Source organism: Ranitomeya imitator, chromosome 5 (genome assembly GCF_032444005.1).
Source record: "Ranitomeya imitator isolate aRanImi1 chromosome 5, aRanImi1.pri, whole genome shotgun sequence".
NCBI classification, from domain to species: Eukaryota; Metazoa; Chordata; class Amphibia; order Anura; family Dendrobatidae; genus Ranitomeya; species Ranitomeya imitator.
Window position 1 is genome coordinate 490100596 of NC_091286.1, and position 25230 is coordinate 490125825.

Sequence of the window (25230 nt, forward strand, 5' to 3'; positions counted from 1 at the left end):
ACCCCTTTGTAGCCCCTGTGATGCCGCAGAAAGCAAGCCAATCACTGTAATGCCCTTCTCTAAGATGGTGGGGACCAAGACCTATGTCATCACGCTGCCCACACTCTGCGTATGCCTTCATTGGATGAGAATTGGCACTGAAAGCGTCATTCGAAACGCGACTTTGGCGTTTTGAAATTGTATGATCCGTTTCGCTCAACCCTAGTGGACACCTTTGGTAAGCATGCTACTTCTCTAGGTTTTGATGGCCTCCTGCAATTTCCACAGCAGTGAAGCAAAGTATGCACCAGTGATCATGGTACCCGTTGCTAGGAAATCTATCAATACTACTCCATGCTGGTCAAAAAATACTGTGAGCATGACCTTGCCTGCCGAGGGTTGTGCACGTGCCTCCTTTGGAGGCGGTAAGTCATGATGCTTCCATTGCATCAACTGGACTTTAGCCTCAGAATCATAGTGATGGACCCAGCTTTCATCCTGTGTGATCAGTCTGTTGAAAAATTCCTCCTGGTTTTCATGGCACATCGATAATAGAACCTGAGAGAATTTGACTCATTCCTGCTTCTGGAAAGGTGTGAGCAGCCGGAGAACCCAGTGAGTGGATACCTTATGCATGTGAAGATGGTCTTGGATGATTTTTTCCACGGACCCTACACTAATCTTTGCATTTTTGGCTAGGTGGCGAATGGTTACGCGGCAATTTTCTAAAATGGTGACCTCCACTTTCTAGATGGTGTGATCACCAATAGCAGAGTTGGGTCACTCTGGAATTGGAGCTGTTTGCTCTGACGTCTGACCACATTTGAATTGATGATGACTGTTCTTGACTACATTATATGATGGGGAATCATCACCATAAACCTCTTTCATCTCATCGGACATCTCCTTTGTTGTGCGGCCTTTCAAGTAAAGGAACATCAAGACTGCTCTATACTACACTGGGTCCATTATCAACCTCACACCACTTCAGCACCTGTAAAATCAAAACCGTTATCAGTTTTGAGTTGCAAATTGGCACATAACATATAGAGACTTATGTCATTACACATGTGCAGTTTCAACGTCCTGTGATAAACAGAAGTAAGTCAGGGAAAATATTTAACCCCTTCACGACATGAGCAGTACTAGTACTGTCCTGCGGGAATGTGTTCCAGCAAACAGCAGTACTAGTATGGAGCACCAATCGTGCGGCCTTACGCTGAGTGCCGTGGTGATCAGGTGCTGGTGTCAGCTGTATGTGACAGCTGACACCACCCGCAGCAATGCCCACAATCAGTGCTAGCACCGATCAATGGCATTTAACCCTTCTGATGCTGCTGTCAGTAGTGACAGCGGCACTGAGAAGCAACGCACAGGGACAGGGCTCCTTACGCGCTTCCATCAGGACAACGCAATAGGTTCTTCAAAGTAGCCACCTTTTGCTTTGATGACTGCTTTGCACACTCTGGGCATTCTCTTGATGAGCTTCAAGAGATCGTCACTGGGAATGATCTTCCAACAATCTTGAAGGAGTTTCCAGAGATGCTTAGCACTTGTTGGCCCTTTTGCCTTCACTCTGCGGTCCAGCTCACCCCAAACCATCTCGATTGGGTTCAGGTCTAGTGACTACGGAGGCCAGGTCTTCTGGCATAGCACCCATCACTCTCCTTCTTGGTCAACTAGCCCTTACACAGCCTGGAGGTGTGTTTGGGGTCATTGTCCTGTTGAAAAATAAATGATGGTCCAACTAAACGAAAACCAGATGGAATAGCATGCCGCTGCAAGATGCTGTGGTAGCCATGCTGGTTCAGTATGCCATCAATTTTGAATAAATCCCCAACAGTGTCACCAGCAAAGCACCCCCACACCATCACACCTTCTTGTCCATGATTCACGGTGGAAACCAGGCAGGTAGAGTCCATCCATTCACCTTTTCTGCGTCGCACAAAGACACGGTGGTTGGAACCAAAGATCTCAAATTTGGACTCATCAGACCAAAGCACAGATTTCCACTGGTCTAATGTCCATTCCTTGTATTCTTTAGCCCAAACAAGTCTCTTCTGCTTGTTGCCTGTCCTTGGAAGTGGTTTCCTAGCAGCTATTTTACCATAAAGGCCTGCTGCACAAAGTCTCCTCTTAACAGTTGTTGTAGAGATGTTGCTGCTGCTAGAACTCTGTGTGGAATTGACCTGGTCTCTAATCTGAGCTGCTGTTAACCTACGATTTCTCAGGCTGGTGACTCGGATAAACTTATCCTCAGAAGCTGAGGTGACTCTTGGTCTTCCTTTCCTGGGATGGTCCTCATGTGAGCCAGTTTCTTTGTAGCGCTTGATGGTCTTTGCAACTGCACTTGGGGACACTTTCAAAATTTTCTCAATTTTTCGGACTGACTGACCTTCATTTCTTAAAGTAATGATGGCCACTCGTTTTTCTTTAGTTAGCTGCTTTTTTCTTGCTGTAATACAAATTCTAACAGTCTTTTCAGTAGGACTAACAGCTGTGTATCCACCAGACTTCTGCACAACACAACTGATCGTCCCAAAACCATTTATAAGGCAAGAAATCCCACTTATTAAACCTGACAGGGCACACCTGTGAAGTGAAAACCATTCCCGGTGACTACCTCATGAAGCTCATCAAGAGTGTGCAAAGCAGTCATCAAAGCAAAAGGTGGCTATTTTGAAGAACCAAGAATATAAGACACATTTTCAGTTGTTTCACACTTTTTTGTTAAGTATACAATTCCACATGTGTTAATTCATAGTTTTGATGCTTTCAGTGTGAATGTACAATTTTTATAGTCATGAAAATACAGAAAAATCTTTAAATGAGAAGGTGTGTCCAAACTTTTGGTCTGTACTGTAGTTCTACACTCAAAAAGGCTTTTCACAAAGTGCAAAACCAAGAAAAATGATAAGGAAGGTAATACAGTCATCCATAGACCCTCAAAGGCAACAACTTGCGGGCCTCATAAAAAAAATTAGAAAGTATAGTTGTGGAAATTTTGATTTTTTTCCGGTGTTGATCTCAATGCTGCAAGACATGTAAACATGCACTCCAGTGCACTACGTTTTCTAGTTATAACAGGCAAATTTATAATATTAAGCAATTTATGAATTGCAGCACTGAAAACTTAATATACACCATAAAGTGTACTATTCGTAGTAAAATGTACATTGGCTGTAAATTGAAAATCAGCAACAGAACATTTAAATTATATCACTAATATCAATTGTGGGGACTGCCATGCCTCATCTGCAGCCAAACATGCCATCACTTTGCATCAAAGACAAATTTCATCTTCATTAGTTTTTGGTTTTACATAGTTACATAGTTACATAGTTATTAAGGTTGAAGGAAGACTATAACTCCATCTAGTTCAACCCATAGCCTAACCTAACATGCCCTAACATGTTGATCCAGAGGAAGGCAAAAAAAACCCATGTGGCAAGGAGTAAGCTCCACCTTGGGGAAAAAAATTCCTTCCTGACTCCACATACGGCAATCAGACTAGTTCCCTGGATCAACGCCCTATCAAGGAATCTAGTGTATATAACCTGTAACATTATACTTTAATGTTTTTTATACTTTTATACTTTATACTTTTATACTTTAATGGTTTTGAAAAGGTTATCAAACCTACTTGCAGTGGAGACACTAGGTAACTCTTATCGAACAGGGAAACTTTTTGGATGCTTAATCTATGTCCTTGCTTTCCCCAAGATCTGAATTTAAGGAGTAAAATTGCATAGCACTATTCATAATTCTTTCATATCATCCTTTCTAGTATTTGTACTGAATTATTTCCTCCCCTATACATTTTTATAAATGTCTTATTTGCAACGTCCTATTTTGCTATTATTGAATCATGGGTCATACTGTATTTTTCTGACCATAAGACGCACTGGACCATAAGACGCACCTAGGTTTTAGAGGAGGAAATTAGAAAAAAAATTGAGGCAAAAAATGTGGTCAATTCTATACTTAACCCCTCTCTGACCTTAGATGTACTATCCCGTCGAGGTGACCTGGGCCTATCTGACCCTCGACGGGATAGTACGTCATAGCGATCAGCCGCGCTCACGGGGGGAGCACGGCTGATCGTGGTCGGATGTCATCTGACTATCGCAGCTGACATCCGACACTATGTGTCAGGAGCGGTCACGGACCGCCCCCGGCACATTAGCCCCTGCACACTACGATCAAACATGATCGCAGTGTTCTGGCGGTATAGGGAAGCATCGCACAGGGAGGGGGCTCCCTGGGTGCTTCCCTGAGACCCCCAGAGCAACACAATGTGCTCGTGTTGCTCCGAGGGTCTCTTACCTCCTCCTCCCTGCAGCAGGCCTGGATCCAAAATGGCCATGGCATCCGGGTCCTGCAGGGAGGTGGCTTCACTGCGCCTGCTCAGAGCAGGTGCCAGGAAGCCTCCAGGAGTGCACTTCAGATCGCTGATCTGACACAGTGCACAGAAAAGTGTCAGATCAGCGATCATACACTATAACATGATGCCCCCCCGGCCAATGTTATAGTGTAAAAACAAAATATTCACATGTGTAAAAAAAAATGTAAAAAAAAAATCCTAAAAAAAAATACATATATATTGTTCCTATAAAAACATTTCTTTATCTTAATAAAAAAAAACAATAAAAGTACACATATTTAGTACCGCTGCATCCATAACGACCCGACCTATAAAACTGTCCCACTAGTTAACCCCTTCAGTGAACACCGTAAAAAAACGAGGCAAAAAACAACACTTTATTATCATACCGCCAAACAAAAAGTGGAATAACACGCGATCAAAAGGACGAATATAAATACCGTAGGACCGCTAAAAACATCATCTTGTTACGCAAAAAACGAGCTGCCATACAGCATCATCAGCGAAAAAATTAAAAAGTTATAGTCCTCAGAATAAAGCGATGCAAAAATAATTATTTTTTCTATAAAATAGTTTTTATCGTATAAAAGCGCCAAAACATAAAAAAATTATATAAATGAGGTATTGCTGTAATCGTACTGACCCGAAGAATAAAACTGCTTTATCCATTTTACCAAACGTGGAACAATATAATCCCCCCCCCCAAAATAAATTCATGAATAGCTGGTTTTTGGTCATTCTGCTTCACAAAAATCAAAATAAAAAGCGATCAAAAAATGTCACGTGCCCAAAAATGTTACCAATAAAAATGCCAACTCGTCCTGCAAAAAACAAGACCTCACATGACTCTGTGGACCAAAATATGGAAAAATTATTCCTCTCAAAATGTGGTAACGCAAAAAATATTTTTTGCAATAAAAAGGGTCTTTCAGTGTGTGATGGCTGCCAATCATAAAAATCCGCTAAAAAAACGCTATAAAAGTAAATCAAACCCCCGTTCATCACCCTCTTAGTTAGGGAAAAATTAAAAAATTTAAAAAATGTATTTATTTTAATTTTCCGGTTAGGGTTAGGGTTAGGGATAGGGCTAGAGTTAGGGCTAGGGTTAGGGCTAGGGCTAGGGTTAGGGCTAGGGCTAGTGTTGGGGCTAGGGTTAAAGCTACAGTTAGGGTTGCGGCTAAAGTTAGGGTTAGGGTTGGGGCTAAAGTTAGGGTTAGGGTTTGGATTACATTTATGGTTGGGAATAGGGTAGGGATTAGGGTTAGGCGAGTGTCAAGGTTAGGGGTGTGGTTAGGGTTACCGTTGGGATTAGGGTTAGGAATATGTTTGGATTAGGGTTTCAAATATAATTGGGGGGTTTCCACTGTTTAGGCACATCAGGGGCTCTCCAAACGCGACATGGCGTCCAATCTCAATTCCAGCCAATTTTTGCGTTGAAAAAGTAAAACAGTGCTCCTTCCCTTCCGAGCTCTGCCATGCACTCAAACGGTGGTTTTCCCCACATATGGGATATCCACGTACTCAGGACACATTGGACAACAACGCTTGGGGTCCAATTTAACCTGATACCCTTGAGAAAATACAAAACTGGGGGCTAAAAAACATTTTTTGTGGAAAAAAAAGATATTTAATTTTATAGGCTCTGCATTATAAACTGTAGTGAAACACTTGGGTGTTCAGAGTTCTCACAAAACATCTAGATAAGTTCCTTGGGGGTCTAGTTTCCAATATGGGGTCACTTGTGGGGGGTTTCTACTGTTTATGTACATTAGTGGCTCTGCAAACGCAATGTGATGCCTGCAGACCAATCCATCTAAGTCTGCATTCCAAATGACGCTCCTTCCCTTCCGAGCTCTGCCATGTGCTCAAATGGTGGTTTCCCCCACATATGGGGTATCAGCATACTCAGGACAAATTGGACAACAAATTTTGGGGTCCAATTTCAACTGTTACCCTTGGAAAAATACAAAACTGGGGGCTAAAAAATAATTTTTGTGGAAAAAAAAGATTTTTTTATTTTTACGGCTCTGCGTTATAAACTGTAGTGAAACACTTGGGAGTTCAAAACTCTCACAACACATCTAGATGAGTTCCTTACGGGGTCTACTTTCCAAAATGGTGTCACTTGTGGGGGGTTTCAATGTTTAGGCACATCAGTGGCTCTCTAAACACAACATGGCGTCCCATCTCAATTCCTGTCAATTTTGCATTGAAAAGTCAAATGGCGCTCCTTCCTTTCCTAGCTCTGCCATGCGCCCAAACAATGGTTTACTTCCACATATGGGGTATCAGCGTACTAAGGACAAATTGCACAACTTTTGGGGTCCAATTTTTTCTCTTACCCTTGGGAAAATAAAAAATTGGGAGCGAAAAAATCATTTTTGTGAAAAAATATGTTTTTTTATTTTTACGGCTCTGCATTATAATATTCTGTGAAGCACTTGGTGGGTCAACGTGCTCACGACACATCTAGATAAGTTCCTTAGGGGTTCTACTTTCCAAAATGGGGTCATTTGTTGGGGGTTTCAATGTTTAGGCACATCAGTGGCTCTCCAAACACAACATGGTGCCCCATCTCAATTTCTGTCAATTTTGCATTGAAAAGTCAAACGGCGCTCCGTCCCTTCCGAGCTCTGCCATGCGCCCAAACAGTGGTTTACCCCCACATATGCGGTATCAGTGTACCCAGGACAAATTGTACAAAAAGTTTTGGGGTCCAATTTTGTCTCATACCCTTGGGAAAATAAAAAATTGGGGGAGAAAATATCATTTTTGTGAAAAAAATATGATTTTTTATTTTTACGGCTCTGCATTATAAACTTCTGTGAATCACTTAATGGGTCAAAGTGCTCACCACTCATCTAGATAAGTTCCATAGGGGGGTCTACTTTCTAAAATGGTGTCATTGTGTGGGGTTTCAATATTTAGGCACATCAGGGGCTCTCCAAACCCAGCATGGCGTCCCATCTCAATTCCAGTCAATTTTGCATTGAAAAGTCAAATGGCGCTCCTTCGCTTCCGAGCTTTGCCTTGCGCCCAAACAGTGTTTTACCTCCTCATATGTGGTATCAACATACTCAGGACAAATTGTACAACAACTTTTGTGGTCCATTTTCTCCTCTTACCCTTGGTAAAATAAAACAAATTGGAGCTGAAATAAATTTTTTGTGAAAAAAAGTTAAATGTTCATTTTTATTTAAACATTCCAAAAATTCCTGTGAAACACCTGAAGGGTTAATAAACTTCTTGAATGTGGTTTTGAGCACCTTGAGGGGTGCAGTTTTTAGAATGGTGTCACACTTAGGTATTTTCTATCTTATAGATCAGGGATCCCCAACTCCAGTCCTCAAGGCCCACCAACAGGTCATGTTTTCAGGATTTCCTTTGCATTGCACAGGTGATGCAATTATTACCTGGGCAAGACTAAGGAAATCCTGAAAACATGACATGTTGGTGGGCCTTGAGGACTGGAGTTGGGGACCCCTGTTATAGATCCCTCAAAATGACTTCAAATGAGATGTGGTCCCTAAAAAAAATGGTGTTGAAAAATGAGAAATTGCTGGTCAACTTTTAACCCTTATAACTCCCTAGCAAAGAAAAAATTGGTTTCAAAATTGTGCTGATGTAAAGTAGACATGTGGGAATGTTACTTATTAAGTATTTTGTGTGACATATCTCTGTGATTTAATTGCATAAAAATTCAAAGTTGGAAAATTGCTAAATTTTCAACATTTTTTCCAAATTTCCATTTTTTTCACAAATAAATGCAGGTAATATCAAAGAAATTTTACAACTATCATGAAGTACAATATGTCACGAGAAAACAGTGTCAGAATCACCGGGATCTGTTGAAGTGTTCCAGAGTTATAACCTCATAAAGGGACAGTGGTCAGAATTGTAAAAATTGGCCTGGTCATTAGCGTGCCAACCACTCTTGGGGGAAGAGGGTTATCCCCTTCATGACCCAGCCTATTTTGACCTTAAAGACCTTGCCATTTTTTGCAATTCTGACCAATGTCCCTTTATGAGGTAATAACTCAGGAACGCTTCCAAGGATCCTAGCGGTTCTGAGATTGTTTTTTCGTGACATATTGGGCTTCATGTTAGTGGTAAATTTAGGTCAATAAATTCTGCGTTTATCTAATATATAAAGCTGAATGTGTGTGTGTATGTGTGTATGTATGTATGTCCGGGATTGGCATCTGCACCGTCGCAACTACAGCCACAAAATTTTGCACAGTCACACGTCTGGACCCCGAGAGCGTTATAGGCTATGTTGTGAGGCAAAATTGTAACCCCGCGCATTCCAATTCACCAAACAATTTTGCCCCTATCTACATAATGGGGAAAAAGTGAAAGGAATAGTGTTGGAGGCGTCGCAACTACAGCCACAAAATTTTGCACACTCAGGACCAGCGGTGGATGCCGCGTCCAGCACAGCACTGCACAGCATCGGCGCCCAGTGTAGCCAGCTATTTATAGCTGCTCCGGCCACAAGCAGAAGGATTAATCTCCTATTAGTACATCAGTCTATGAAATACTCTAAGAGAGGTACATTGATGAAGGTCTAACCTAAGCCGAAACGTCAATATTGTATGTATTCTCTATATTAAATCTCAGTTTCATTTGACCACATGTGTGCCAAGTTTATCTACAAATGTATGTCCGGGATTGGCATCTGCACCGTCGCAGCTACAGCCACAAAATTTTGCACAGTCACACGTCTGGACCCCGAGAGTGTCATAGGCTATGTTGTGAGGCAAAATTTTAACCCCGCGCGTTCCAATTCACCAAACAATTTTGCCCCATCTACATAATGGGGAAAAAGTGAAAGGAAAAGTGTTGGAGGCGTCGCAGCTACAGCCACAAAATTTTGCACACTCAGGACCAGCGGTGGATGCCGCGTCCAGCACAGCACAGCACCGGCGCCCAGTGTAGCCGGCTATTTATAGCTGCTCCAGCCACAAGCAGAAGGTTTAATCTCCTATTAGTACATCAGTCTATGAAATACTCTAAGAGAGGCACATTGATGAAGGTCTAACCTAAGATCGAAACATCAATATTGTATGTACTCTCTCAATTAAATCTCACTTTCATTTGACCACGTGTGTGCCAAGTTTATCTACAACAAAATTTTGCACAGTCACACGTCTGGACCCTGAGAGCGTCATAGGCTATGTTGTGAGGTGAAATTTTAACTCCGCGCTTTCCAATTCACCAAACAATTTTGCCCCTATCTACATAATGGGGAAAAAGTGAAAGGAAAAGTGTTGGAGGCAAATTGACAGCTGCCAGATGTGAACAAGGGGGATTTAAAGAATGAGAGCGATGGCGCCAAAGAGTATATACCGTACAGTTGCGTGGGGCCCCGACATGGGATACTCACCACACACAGGGATATGAACACACACACAAAATGCGCCACACACCACCACATGCTTGAACACATATACCACCCTCAGCACACATTTCATCACACATACACCAACCTCACCACATAAAAGTCAAAACACAAAAGTCGCCGCTCAAAACTCGCCACGCGCAAAACTCGCCACATGCAAAACTAGGCTCACGCAAAACTCGCCACACGTGCAAAACTCACCTCATGGAAAACTCACCACATGCAAAACTTGCACACGCGGAAAAATTGCCACATGCAAAAGTTGTTTCACACAAAACTTGCACATACTCAAAACGCACCACACAAAACTCACCACGCGCAAAACTCACCATGCGCAAAACTTGCTGCACACAACTTGCTACACTAACCTGTCACATGCAACTTGACACACAAAAAGTTGCTACACGCATGTCGCCACACAAAACTCATCTCACAAAAGTCGCTACATGCATGTCACCACATGCAACTGAACACACACAACTTGACACATGAAACTCGCTCTAAAACACACATAAGTCTGGTATTATCCTTCAAAAATAAAAATCTGATTAATAAGCAGACAAACTACAAGAGCAACAACTGTACCATATAGGAAATACGCCAGCTGTCAGTCACATGGCCTGTCTATTATGTGTATGCGTTAGCTAATATATACTGCCAGGGGGAGGGCTTCCTGTTGGTGGGGGATTTATCAGGCTGCCAATTTAGCTTACAAATACTGAGGTAAAAATACTGACCAAATAACGTGTGAACGCGGTCTAATACAGGAGAAGATGACACACAAATATATACTATATACAGGGGGAGATGACACACAGGTATATACTATATACAGGAGGAGATGACACACAGGTATATACTATATACAGGAGGAGATGACACACAGGTATATACAGATGCAAGTAAAGAAGCTGCGGAGACACCATCACGTGTTTCTCGACGCAAGCAGTGAATAGCCAGGCCTTTCCCCGGGAAGGAACAACCACGGGAAGGGCAGCATCCTATGAAGGAAAGCCACCTATGCCAAGCATGGTATCCATCCACAGACAGCTGTTTCGGGGATTTGCCCCTCATCAGTGTGGAGTAGGCATCTGGCTATTAGGAGCAGTGCCTAGTAAAAAGGCTATAAAGGCACAGATGATTGGCCTCGGGGAGACCAAAACATCCAACACCGCGGAGACACCATCACGTGTTTCTCAACACAGTGATTCCAGAACACTGCCCCCATCCCTTATGGGAAATATGCAGATGCAAGTAAAGAAGCTGCGGAGACACCATCACGTGTTTCTCGACGCAAGCAGTGAATAGCCAGGCCTTTCCCCGGGAAGGAACAACCACGGGAAGGGCAGCATCCTATGAAGGAAAGCCCCCTATGCCAAGCATGGTATCCATCCACAGACAGCTGTTTCGGGGTTTTTGCCCCTCATCAGTGTGGAGTAGGAATCTGGCTATTAGGAGCAGTGCCTAGTAAAAAGGCTATAAAGGCACAGATGATTGGCCTCGGGGAGACCAAAACATCCAACACCGTGGAGACACCATCACGTGTTTCTCAACGCAGTGATTCCAGAACACTGCCCCCATCCCTTATGGGAAATATGCAGATGCAAGTAAAGAAGCTGCGGAGACACCATCACGTGTTTCTCGACGCAAGCAGTGAATAGCCAGGCCTTTCCCCGGGAAGGAACAACCACGGGAAGGGCAGCATCTTATGAAGGAAAGCCACCTATGCCAAGCATGGTATCCATCCACAAACAGCTGTTTCGGGGTTTTTGCCCCTCATCAGTGTGGAGTAGGAATCTGGCTATTAGGAGCAGTGCCTAGTAAAAAGGCTATAAAGGCACAGATGATTGGATGTTTTGGTCTCCCCGAGGCCAATCATCTGTGCCTTTATACACAGGTATATACGATATACAGGAGGAGATGACACACACGTATATACTATATACAGGAGGAGATGACACACAGGTATATACTATATGGGAAAATGAGAGGTGTAAGGGAGAAAATGAGAGGCATGATGGGAAAATAAGAGACGTGAGGTGCTATAACAAACCACAGATATTTACTATGCTCAGGCAACGCCGGGCTCTTCAGCTAGTTTGTGATAAAAACGGAAATTTGGCGAAAATTTTGAAAATTTCGCAATTTTCACATTTTGAATTTTTATTCTGTTAAACCAGAGAGTTATGTGACACAAAATAGGTAATAAATAACATTTCCCACATGTATACTTTACATCAGCACAATTTTGGAAACAACATTTTTTTTGCAAGAAAGTTATAAGGGTTAACATTTGACCAGCGATTTCTCATTTTTACAACGAAATTTACAAAACCATTTTTTTAGGGACCACCTCACATTTGAAGTCAGTTTGAGGCATGTATATGGCTGAAAATACCCAAAAATGACACCATTCTAAAAAATGCACCCCTCAAGGTACTCAAAACCACATTCAAGAAGTTTATTAACCCTTCAGGTACTTCACAGCAGCAGAAGCAACATGGAAGGAAAAAATGAACATTTAACTTTTTAGTCACAAAAATTATCTTTTAGCAACAATTTTTTCATTTTCCCAATGGTAAAAGGAGAAACTGAACCACGAACGTTGTTGTACAATTTGTCCTGAGTACGCTGATACCTCATATGTGGGGGTAAACCACTGTTTGGGCGCACGGCAGGGCTTGGAAGGGAAGGAGCGCCATTTGACTTTTTGAATGAAAAATTGGCTCCACTCTTTAGCGGACACCATGTCACGTTTGGAGAGCCCCCGTGTGCCTAAAAATTGGAGCTCCCCCACAAGTGACCCCATTTTGGAAACTAGACACCCCAAGGAACTTATCTAGATGCATAGTGAGCACTTTGAACCCCCAGGTGCTTCACAAATTGATCCGTAAAAATGAAAAAGTACTTTTTTTTCACAAAAAAATTCTTTTAGCCTCAATTTTTTCATTTTCACATGGGCAACAGGATAAAATAGAACCTAAAATTTGTTGGGCAATTTCTCCTGAGTACACCGATACCTCACATGTGGGGGTAAACCACTGTTTGGGCACATGGTAAGGCTCGGAAGGGAAGGAGCGCCATTTGACTTTTTGAATGAAAAATTATCTCCATCGTTAGCGGACACCATGTTGCGTTTGGAGAGCCCGTGTGTCTAAACATTGGAGCTCCCCCACAAGTGACCCCATTTTGGAAACTAGACCCCTCAAGGAACTTATCTAGATGCATAGTGAGCACTTTAAACCCTCAGGTGCTTCACAAATTGATCTGTAAAAATGAAAAAGTACTTTTTTTTCACAAAAAAATTATTTTCGCCTCAATTTTTTCATTTTCACATGAGCAATAGGATAAAATGGATCCTAAAATTTGTTGGGCAATTTCTCCCGAGTACGCCGATACCTCATATGTGGGGGTAAACCACTGTTTGGGTGCACAGCAGGGCTCGGAAGGGAAGGCGCGCCATTTGACTTTTTGAATGGAAAATTAGCTCCAATTGTTAGCGGACACCATGTCGCGTTTGGAGAGCCCCTGTGTGCCTAAACATTGGAGCTCCACCACAAGTGACACCATTTTGGAAACTAGACCCCCCAAGGAACTTATCTAGATGCATATTGAGCACTTTAAACCCCCAGGTGCTTCACAGAAGTTTATAACGCAGAGCCATGAAAATAAAAAATAATTTTTCTTTCCTCAAAAATAATTTTTTAGCCTGGAATTTCCTATTTTGCCAAGGGTAATAGGAGAAATTGGATGTTGTTGTCCAGTTTGTCCTGAGTACGCTGATACCCCATATGTGGGGGTAAACCACTGTTTGGGCGCACGGCAGGGCTTGGAAGGGAAGGCACGCAATTTGGCTTTTTAAATGGAAAATTAGCTCCAATCATTAGCGGACACCATGTCACGTTTGGAGAGCCCCTGTGTGCCTAAACATTGGAGATCCCCAACAAATGACCCCATTTTGGAAACTAGACCCCCAAAGGAACTAATCTAGATATGTGGTGAGGACTTTGAACCCCCAAGTGCTTCACAGGAGTTTATAACACAGAGCCATGAAAAAAAAAAAAATATTTTCTCAAAAATGATCTTTTAGCCTGCAATTTTTTATTTTCCCAAGGGTAACAGGAGAAATTTGACACCAAAAGTTGTTGTCCAGTTTCTTCTGAGTACGCTGATACCCCATATGTGGGGGTAAACCACTGTTTGGGCACATGTCGGGGCTCGGAAGTGAAGTAGTGACGTTTTGAAATGTAGACTTTGATGGAATGATTTGCGGGCGTCACGTTGCGTTTGCAGAGCCCCTGATGTGGCTAAACAGTAGAAACCCCCCACATGTGACCCCATTTTGGAAACTAGACCCCGAATGGAACTTATCTAGATGTGTGGTGAGCACTTCGAACCCCCAAGTGCTTCACAGAAGTTTATAATGCAGAGCCGTGAAAATAATAAATACGTTTTCTTTCCTCAAAAATAATGATTTAGCCCAGAATTTTTTATTTTCCCAAGGGTTACAGGAGAAATTGGACCCCAAAAACTGTTGTCCAGTTTCTCCTGAGTACGCTGATACCCCATGTGTGGGTGTAAACCACTGTTTGGGCACACTTCGGGGCTCAGAAGGGAAGTAGTGACTTTTGAAATGCAGACTTTGATGGAATGGTCTGCGGGCATCACGTTGCGTTTGCAGAGCCCCTGGTGTGCCTAAACAGTAGAAACCCCCCACAAGTGACCCCATTTTAGAAACTAGACCCCCCAAGGAACGTATCTAGATATGTGGTGAGCACTTTGAACCCCCAAGTGCTTCACAGACGTTTACAACGCAGAGCTATGAAAATAAAAAAAATCATTTTTCTTTCCTCAAAAATGATGTTTTAGCAAGCATTTTTTTATTTTCACAAGGGTAACAGGAGAAATTGGACCCCAGTAATTGTTGCGCAGTTTGTTCTGAGTACACTGATACCCCATATGTGGGGGAAAACCACTGTTTGGGTGCACGTCGGGGCTCGGAAGTGAGGGAGCACCATTTGACTTTTTGAAGATTGGCTGGAATCAATGGTGGCGCCATGTTGCGTTTGGAGACCCCTGATGTGCCTAAACAGTGGAAACCCCTCAATTCTACCTCCAACACTAACCCCCCTACACCCCTAACCCTAATCCCAACTGTAGCCACAACCCTAATTCCAACCCTAACCCTAAGGCTATGTGCCCATGTTGCGGATTCGTGTGAGATTTTTCAGCATCATTTTTGAAAAATCCGCGGGTAAAAGGCACTGCGTTTTACCTGCTGATTTACCGCGGATTTCCAGTGTTTTTTGTGCAGATTTCACCTGTGGATTCCTATTGAGGAACAGGTGTAAAACGCTGAGGAATCCGCACAAAGAATTGACATGCTGCGGAAAATACAACGCAGCGTTTCCGCGCGGTATTTTCCGCACCATGGGCACAGCGGATTTGGTTTTCCATAGGTTTACATGGTACTGTAAACCTGATGGAACACTGCTGCGAATCCGCAGTGGCCAATCCGCTGCGGATCCGCAGCCAAATCCGCACCATGTGCACATAGCCTAATTCTAAAGGTATGTGCACACGCTGCGGAAAATGCTGCGGGTCCGCAGCTGCGGATAACGCTGCGGATCCGCAGCAGTTTCCCATGAGTTTACAGTTCAATGTAAACCTATGGGAAACAAAAATCGCTGTACACATGCTGCAGAAAAACTGCACGGAAAAGCAGCGGTTTACATTATGCAGCACGTCACTTCTTTCTGCGGATTCCGCAGCGGTTTTACAACTGCTCCAATAGAAAATTGCTGTTGTAAAACCGCAGTGAAATGCGCAGAAAAACCGCGGTAAATCCGCCATAAATCCGCAGCGGTTTAGCACTGCGGATTTATCAAATCCGCAGTGGAAAAATCCGCAGAGGAACAGAATACGTGTGCACATACCTTAACCCTAACCCTAACCCTAACCCTATTCTAAACTCTTTATTTTTTTTATTGTCCCTACCTATGGGGGTGACAAAGGGGGGGGGGGTCATTTATTATTTTTTTCATTTTGATCACTGTGATAGATTATATCTCAGTGATCAAAATGCACTTTGGAACGAATCTGCCGGCCGGCAGATTCGGCGGGCGCACTGCGCATGCGCCCGCCATTTTGGAAGATGGCGGCACCCAGGGAGAAGACGGACAGACCCCGGCAGGATCGGTAAGTATGATGAGGTGGGGGGAGCACGGGGGGGGATCGGAGCATGGGTGGTGGATCGGAGAGCGGGGGTGCATCGGAGCGTGTGGGGGGTGGAACGGAGCACGAGGGGGTGGATCGGAGCACGGGGGTGGATCGGAATGCAGGGGGGTTGGATCGGAGCACGGGGGGGTGATTGGAGCACGGGGGGAGCGGACAAGAGCACGGGGGGAGCGGAGCACAGGACGGAGCGGTGCATAGCACTGATCGGAGGACTGGGGGGGGGGGCGATCGGTGAGGTGGGGTGGGGGCACATTAGTGTTTCCAGCCATGGCCGATGATATTGCAGCATCGGCCATGGCTGGATTGTAATATTTCACCAGTTTTAATAGGTGAAATATTACAAATCGCTCTGATTGGCAGTTTCACTTTCAACAGCCAATCAGAGCGATCGTAGCCACGGGGGGGTGAAGCCACCCCCTTGGGCTAAACTACCACTCCCCCTGTCCCTGCAGATTGGGTGAAATGGGAGTTAACCCTTTCACCCGATCTGCAGGGACGTGATCTTTCCATGACGCAACATAGGCGTCATGGGTCGGATTGGCACCGACTTTCATGACACCTACGTGGCGGCAAAGGTCAGGAAGGGGTTAATATCCACCATACTGGTATGCATGACTCACTTATCTCTATTCTGTATGGAGGGCCCCCATCTCTGTCCTGGTATGCATGGCCCCCTCATCCTCATCCTGGTGTGCAGGGCCCCTATCTCTGTCCTGGTATGCATGGCCCTATCCTTATCTTGGTATGATTGGCCCCTTTCCTGGTATGCAAGGATCCATCCTTATCCTGGTATGCAGGGCCTCCATCTCCATCCTGGTATGCATGGCCCCATCCTTATCCTGGTATGTATGGCCCCATCCTTATCCTTGTATGATTGGACCCATCCCTATCCTGGTATGCATGGCCCCATCCTTGTTGTGGTATGATTGGCCCCACCCCATCCCTACCTTGGTATGCATGGCCCCATCCTTATCCTGGTTTGATTGGCCCCAATCCCTATCCTGGTATGCAGGGATCTCATCTTCATCCTGGTATGTATGGTCCCATCCTTATTCTGGTATGCATAGCCCCATCCTTATCCTAATATGCATAGCCACCTCCTTATCCTGGTAAGATTGGCCCTGACCTTATCATGGTATGCATGGCCCCATACTTATCCTGTTATTAGGGTTGAGCGAAACGGGTCGAACATTTTCAAAAGTCGCCGACTTTTGGCTAAGTCGGGGTTTCATGAAACCCGATCCGACCCCTGTGCGGGGTCGGCCATGCGGTACGCGACTTTCGCGCCAAAGTCGCGTTTCAATGACGCGAAAAGCGCCATTTCTCAGCCAATGAAGGTAAACGCAGAGTGTGGGCAGCGTGATGACATAGGTCCTGGTCCCCACCATCTTAGAGAAGGGCATTGCAGTGATTGGCTTGCTGTCTGCGACGTCACAGGGGCTATAAAGAGGCGTTCCCGCCGACCGCCATCTTACTGCTGCTGATCTGAGCTTAGGGAGAGGTTGCTGCCGCTTTGTCAGAAGCAGGGATAGCGTTAGGCAGGGTCCATTAACCACAAAACCGCTTGTGCTGCAGCGATTTGCACTGTCCAACACCACCCTCGGTGTGCAGGGACAGTGGAAGTTTTTTTTTTTTTTTTTTTCCCCTCAGCGCTGTAGCTCATTGGGCTGCCCTAGAAGGCTCCCTGATAGCTGCATTGCTGTGTGTACGCCGCTGTGCAAACCAACTGCTTTTTTCAAAGCACAAATCCTCTTGTTCCTTCCTTTCTGCACAGCTATCTTTTTTGTTTGTCCACACTTTTTATTTCATTTGTGCATCAGTCCACTCCTTATTGCTGCCTGCCATACCTGGCTGAGATTACTGCAGGCAGGGAGATAGTAGCTGCCTGCCATACCTGGCTGAGATTACTGCAGGCAGGGAGATAGTAGCTGCCTGCCATACCTGGCTGAGATTACTGCAGGCAGGGAGATAGTAATTGTAGGACATTCCCTGTTTTTTTTTTTGTTTTTTTTTTGGTGGGAGATTAAGATTGGCAATTTGGCATTTCTGCTAGAGTGCCATCCCTGTGTGTGCCATCTCTCTCACATAGTGGGCCATAGAAAGCCTTTTCATTTTTCTGTATTTTTTTTTGTGGGGTGTATAAATTCTCCCTGATAAAAATACAGTGGGAGATTAATATTGGCCTTTGGGCTTGTGTGCCAGTCCTGAGTGTGCCATCTCTCTCACAAATAGTGGGCCATAGAAAGCCTATTTTATTTTTTTTGGGGTTTTATAAATTCTCCCTGAAAAAAAGGGAGATTAATATTGGCCTCTGGGCTTGTGTGCCAGTCCTGAGCGTGCCATCTGTGCCAGCCCTGAGCGTGCCATCTCTCTCACAAATAGTGGGCCATAGAAAGCCTATTTATTTTTTTTTTTTGTTTTATAAATTTTCCCTGAAAAAAGGGAGATTAATATTGGCCTCTGGGCTTGTGTGCCAGTTGTGAGCGTGCCATCTGTGCCAGTCCTGAGCGTGCCATCTCTCTCACAAATAGTGGGCCATAGAAAGCCTATTTATTTTTTTTTTTTGTTTTATAAATTTTCCCTGAAAAAAGGGAGATTAATATTGGCCTCTGGGCTTGTGTGCCAGTTGTGAGCGTGCCATCTGTGCCAGTCCTGAGCGTGCCATCTCTCTCACAAATAGTGGGCCATAGAAAGCCTATTTAAATTTTTTTTTGGTTTTATAAATTCTCCCAGAAAAAAAGGGAGATTAATATTGGCCTCTGGGCTTCTGTGCCAGTCCTGAGCGTGCCATCTGTGCCAGTCCTGAGCGTCCCATCTCTCTCACAAATAGTGGGCCATAGAAAGCCTATTTTATTTTTTTTGGGGGTTTTATAAATTCTCCCTGAAAAAAAGGGAGATTAATATTGGCCTCTGGGCTTGTGTGCCAGTCCTGAGCGTGCCATCTGTGCCAGCCCTGAGCGTGCCATCTCTCTCACAAATAGTGGGCCATAGAAAGCCTATTTATTTTTTTTTTTTGTTTTATAAATTTTCCCTGAAAAAAGGGAGATTAATATTGGCCTCTGGGCTTGTGTGCCAGTTGTGAGCGTGCCATCTGTGCCAGTCCTGAGCGTGCCATCTCTCTCACAAATAGTGGGCCATAGAAAGCCTATTTAAATTTTTTTTTGGTTTTATAAATTCTCCCAGAAAAAAAGGGAGATTAATATTGGCCTCTGGGCTTCTGTGCCAGTCCTGAGCGTGCCATCTGTGCCAGTCCTGAGCGTCCCATCTCTCTCACAAATAGTGGGCCATAGAAAGCCTATTTTATTTTTTTTGGGGGTTTTATAAATTCTCCCTGAAAAAAAGGGAGATTAATATTGGCCTCTGGGCTTGTGTGCCAGTCCTGAGCGTGCCATCTGTGCCAGCCCTGAGCGTGCCATCTCTCTCACAAATAGTGGGCCATAGAAAGCCTATTTATTTTTTTTTTTTGTTTTATAAATTTTCCCTGAAAAAAGGGAGATTAATATTGGCCTCTGGGCTTGTGTGCCAGTTGTGAGCGTGCCATCTGTGCCAGTCCTGAGCGTGCCATCTCTCTCACAAATAGTGGGCCATAGAAAGCCTATTTAAATTTTTTTTTGGTTTTATAAATTCTACCAGAAAAAAAGGGAGATTAATATTGGCCTCTGGGCTTCTGTGCCAGTCCTGAGCGTGCCATCTGTGCCAGTCCTGAGCGTCCCATCTCTCTCACAAATAGTGGGCCATAGAAAGCCTATTTTTTTTTTTTTTTGGGTTTTAGAAATTCTCCCTGGAAAAAAAAAGGGAGATTAATATTGCCCTTTGGGCTTGTGTGCCAGTACTAAGCGTTCCATCTCTCTCTCTCTCTCTCAGTCAGTGGGCCATAGAACGCCTATTTTTGGTTTTATTTGTTTTCTAAATTCTCCCTGAAAAAATCATTTTATTTTATTTGGTTTCTAAATTCTTCCTGATAAAATCACATTTTTTTTATTATTTTTTTTTCTAAAGTCTCCCTGAAAAAAAAAAAAAAAAACAGTGGGAGATTAATATTGGCCTTTCTGCTTGTGTGCCAGTCTTGACTCCTGGGTGCGTCATCTCTCAGTCAGTGGGCCATAGAACGCCTATTTTTGGTTTTATTTGTTTTATAAATTCTCCCAGAAAAAATCATTTTATTTTATTTGGTTTCTAAATTCTTCCTGATAAAATCACATTTTTTTTATTATTTTTTTTTCTAAAGTCTCCCTGAAAAAAAAAAAAAAAAACAGTGGGAGATTAATATTGGCCTTTCTGCTTGTGTGCCAGTCTTGACTCCTGGGTGCGTCATCTCTCAGTCAGTGGGCTATAGAACGCCTATTTTTGGTTTTATTTGTTTTCTAAATTCTCCCTGAAAAAATCATTTTATTTTATTTGGTTTCTAAATTCTTCCTGATAAAATCATATTTTTTTTATTATTTTTTTTTCTAAAGTCTCCCTGAAAAAAAAAAAAAAAAAACAACCAAAAAAAACAGTGGGAGATTAATATTGGCCTTTCTGCTTGTGTGCCAGTCTTGACTCCTGGGTGTGCCATCTCTCTCTCTCTCTCTCTCTCTCTCTCTCTCTCTCTCTCCAATTGTGGTCCATAGAAAGCCCACATTTTTTTTCCTTGATTTGGGTTCCAAAATCTACCAGAGAAAATAACTCCATCAATCATTGGTAGAAAAATATTGGCCTCTGGGCTTGTGTGCCACTCCTGATTCCTGTGTGCGTCATCTCTCACTCAGTGGCCCATAGAAAGCATATAGTTTGTTACATTTGTTTTCTAAATTCTCCCTGCAAAAATCTTTTTTTTTTTTTTGGGGGGGTTTCTAAAGTGTTCCTGAAAAAAATAAAAATAAAAAAAAAATAATAGTGTGACATTAATATTAACATTTGTGCTTCAGTGACAGTCCTGCGTGTGGGGCATCTCTCTAATTTGCAGCCACCAAAAAAAGAGTGTGTAACATTGGGCCTGATTTTCGCTGTGGTCTCACCAACCTGTAAAGGGGTAGCTAAATCATACTGAAGTTATAGCTCACCGTGTAAGTTGTGTGACTGCAACAAATAACGTTAGTTTGGTTACATTTTTAAAACAATGAGGAAGTCTAGTGGAAGAGGTCGTGGCCGGGGGCGTTCATTGTCAGCTGGTAATGAGGGTAGTGGTAGTGGTGGAGCATCAGGTGGTCGTGGGGGAAAAAATATTGCACCTAAGTCTGGAGCTGTGGAGCCAGGTTCGTCGTCCGGCTACACAAGGCATCGAACGCTCCCTTTTCTGGGATTAGGAAAACCGCTTTTAAAGCCGGAGCAGCAAGAGCAAGTTTTGGCTTATCTTGCTGACTCAGCCTCTAGCTCTTTTGCCTCATCTCGTGAAACTGGTAAAAGTAAAAGCAGCGCGTCGTTAGTGGATGTTCACGGTCAGGGACAAGTCACTTCCTTGTCCTCTTCAGCAAAAACAACAACAGAGAAGAATGCAGCAGGCGACACAACGGGTTACTCCATGGAGCTCTTTACACATACCGTCCCTGGCTTAGAAAGTGAAGCAGTTAACAGTCCATGCCCATTACAAATTGAATCTGACATGGAGTGCACTGACGCACAGCCACAGCCAGACTACTATGCTGGTCCTTTGACTCAGACCACAACATTGCCCTCGCAGGGTGCTGATCAAGAATCAGACCCTGATGAGACTATGTTGCCCCATCACGAACGCTATACCACCGAACGACACGGTGACACAGATGAAGTTGCGCAGGAGGTACAAGAAGAGTTATTAGATGACCCAGTTCTTGACCCCGATTGGCAGCCATTGGGGGAACAGGGTGCAGGCAGCAGTTCTGAAGCAGAGGAGGAGGAGGGGCCGCAGCAGGCATCAACATCGCCACAGGTTCCATCTGCCGGGCCCGTATCTTGCCCAAAACGCGTGGCAAAGCCAAAACCTGGTGGAGGACAGCGTGGCCATCCGGTTAAAGCTCAGTCTGCAATGCCTGAAAAGGTATCCGATGCTAGAAAGAGTGCAGTCTGGCATTTTTTTAAACAACATCCAATTGATCAGCGCAAAGTCATCTGTCAAAAATGTTCTACTTCCTTAAGCAGAGGTCAGAATCTGAAAAGTCTCAATACTAGTTGCATGCATAGACATTTAACCACCATGCATTTGAAAGCTTGGACTAACTACCAAACGTCCCTTAAGGTTGTTGCACCCTCGGCCAATGAAGCTAGTCATCAACGCAACATCCCTTCCGGCAGTGTAGGACCACCATTTAGCGCACCACCTGCTGTATCTGTGCAGGTATCTTTGCCAGGCCAAAGCAGTCAGGGTCAGGGAATCACCAGTTTCGTAGTAGGAAACACTGCATCTAGGGCACCGGCGGCAACAATACCATCTCCCACCGTCTCTCAGTCTGCCATGTCCACCGGCACCCCCGCTAGTTCCACGATCTCCAGCTCTCCAGTCCAGCTCACCCTACATGAGACTATGGTTAGAAAAAGGAAATACTTAGCCTCGCATCCGCGTACACAGGGTTTGAACGCCCACATAGCTAGACTAATCTCGTTAGAGATGATGCCCTACCGGTTAGTTGAAAGCGAAGCTTTCAAAGACCTGATGGACTACGCTGTACCACGCTACGAGCTACCCAGTCGACACTTTTTTTCCAGAAAAGCCATCCCAGCCCTCCACCAGCATGTTAAAGAGCGCATCGTCCATGCACTCAGGCAATCTGTGAGCACAAAGGTGCACCTGACAACAGATGCATGGACCAGTAGGCATGGCCAGGGACGTTACGTGTCCATCACGGCACACTGGGTAAATGTGGTGGATTCAGGGTCCACAGGGGACAGCAAGTTTGGGACAGTTCTGCCTAGCCCACGGTCTAGTAAACAGTTGTCTGTAGCCGTTCGCACCCCCTCCTCCTCCTCCTCCTCGTCCTCCTGCAGAAGCAAGAGCTCGTCCACAGACCGCAGTCGCACAAACACTCCATCCGCACCTGCCACTGTTGCACACCAGGTCTCCCATTATGGGGCAGCTACTGGCATACGTCAGCAGGCTGTATTGGCTATGAAGTGTTTGGGCGACAATAGACACACCGCGGAAGTTCTGTCCGAGTTCTTGCAGCAAGAAACGCAGTCGTGGCTGGGCACTGTAGATCTTGAGGCAGGCAAGGTAGTGAGTGATAACGGAAGGAATTTCATGGCTGCCATCTCCCTTTCCCAACTGAAACACATTCCTTGCCTGGCTCACACCTTAAACCTGGTGGTGCAGTGCTTCCTGAAAAGTTATCCGGGGTTATCCGACCTGCTCCTCAAAGTGCGTGGACTTTGCGCACATATCCGCCGTTCGCCTGTACACTCCAGCCGTATGCAGACCTATCAGCGTTCTTTGAACCTTCCCCAGCATCGCCTAATCATAGACGTTGCAACAAGGTGGAACTCAACACTGCACATGCTTCAGAGACTGTGCGAACAGAGGCGGGCTGTTATGTTTTTGTGGGAGGATACACATACACGGGCAGGCAGTAGGATGGCAGACATGGAGTTGTCAGGTGTGCAGTGGTCGAAGATTCAAGACATGTGTCAAGTCCTTCAGTGTTTTGAGGAATGCACACGGCTGGTTAGTGCAGACAACGCCATAATAAGCATGAGCATCCCCCTAATGCGTCTGCTGATGCAAAGTTTGACGCACATAAAGGATCAGGCGTCTGCACCAGAGGAAGAGGAAAGCCTTGATGACAGTCAGCGATTGTCTGGTCAGGGCAGTGTACATGACGAGGTACCGGGCGAAGAGGAGGTGGAGGATGAGGAGGATGATGGGGATGAGTATATTTTTAATGAGGAAGCTTTCCCGGGGGCACGGGAAATTGGTGGCGTGGCAAGGCCGGGTTCTGGTTTTTTGAGGGACACAAGTGACGTAGATTTGCCTGCAACTGCCCCTCAACCAAGCACAACCGCAGATTTGACAACGGGAACTTTGGCCCACATGGCGGATTATGCCTTGCGTATCCTCAAAAGGGACACACGCATTACAAAAATGATGAACGATGACGATTACTGGTTGGCCTGCCTCCTTGATCCTCGCTATAAAGGCAAATTGCAAAATATTATGCCACATGAGAACTTGGAACTAATATTAGCAACAAAACAATCAACTCTTGTTGACCGTTTGCTTCTGGCATTCCCTGCACACAGCGCCCGTGATCGTTCTCACACGAGCTCCAGGGGCCAGCAGACCAGAGGTGTTAGAGGGGCAGAAATCAGAAGTGGCGTTGGCCAGAGGGGTTTTCTGACCAGGTTGTGGAGTGATTTTGCTATGACCGCAGACAGGACAGGTACTGCAGCATCAATTCAAAGTGACAGGAGACAACATTTGTCCAGTATGGTTACAAACTATTTTTCATCCCTTATCGACGTTCTCCCTCAACCGTCATTCCCATTTGATTACTGGGCATCCAAATTAGACACCTGGCCAGAATTGGCAGAATATGCATTGCAGGAGCTTGCTTGCCCGGCAGCTAGTGTCCTATCAGAAAGAGTATTCAGTGCTGCAGGTTCAATACTAACAGAAAAAAGGACTCGTCTGGCTACCCAAAATGTAGATGATCTAACCTTCATTAAAATGAACCACAACTGGATTTCAAAATCTTTTGCCCCACCCTGCCCGGCTGACACCTAGCTTTCCTATGAAAAGGTCTTGCCTGTGGACTATTCTGAATGACTTTTCCAATCTCGTAATTTTCTTCACCTGATTGTCCAGCATACGACATGTTTCCACCTCACGAAATGGCCAAACTCCCCACACGGGGCCGTGCTATCGCCACTTTGCGCTTGGACCCTTGAGAGTGCTGTTTGTCTGAAGAGGTGGGTGTGGCCGCTTTTGGTCGACGGCACTGCCACTGGGTCCCTCATAGTACAATAAAGTGTCTCTGGCGGTGGTGGTGCGCACCCAACGTCAGACACACCGTTGTAATATGAGGGGCCCTGTGCCTGTAACGCCGGCCACAAGACAGTTCCCCCCCCAGCTCAAACAGTGCTCTACCACTAGCAAAATTATCTCTCACAGCTTCACCAATGTGTAGTCTAGGCGCTGACATCCTTCAATGCCTGGCACTGACAATACCATTGTTTTGACATTTTTGTTATGTTAGGCCTTCGAAGCCTGTCTGCGGTCCCTTCTTTCTACAACTACTACACTGACCAGGCCACTGCTGGCCGTGTTACCCTGGAACCA

General features: G+C 44.7%; 1 long non-coding RNA gene across 1 annotated transcript; it reads right to left on the bottom strand.

The window, feature by feature from the left end:
- Window positions 1–17744: 17744 nt before the first annotated feature.
- Window positions 17745–17999, bottom strand: LOC138680831 (uncharacterized). Its single transcript, XR_011321793.1, has 2 exons — window positions 17896–17999; window positions 17745–17848 (listed from the first exon to the last, which is right to left on the bottom strand). It is a non-coding gene; the product is annotated as an uncharacterized lncRNA (long non-coding RNA).
- Window positions 18000–25230: the final 7231 nt, after the last annotated feature.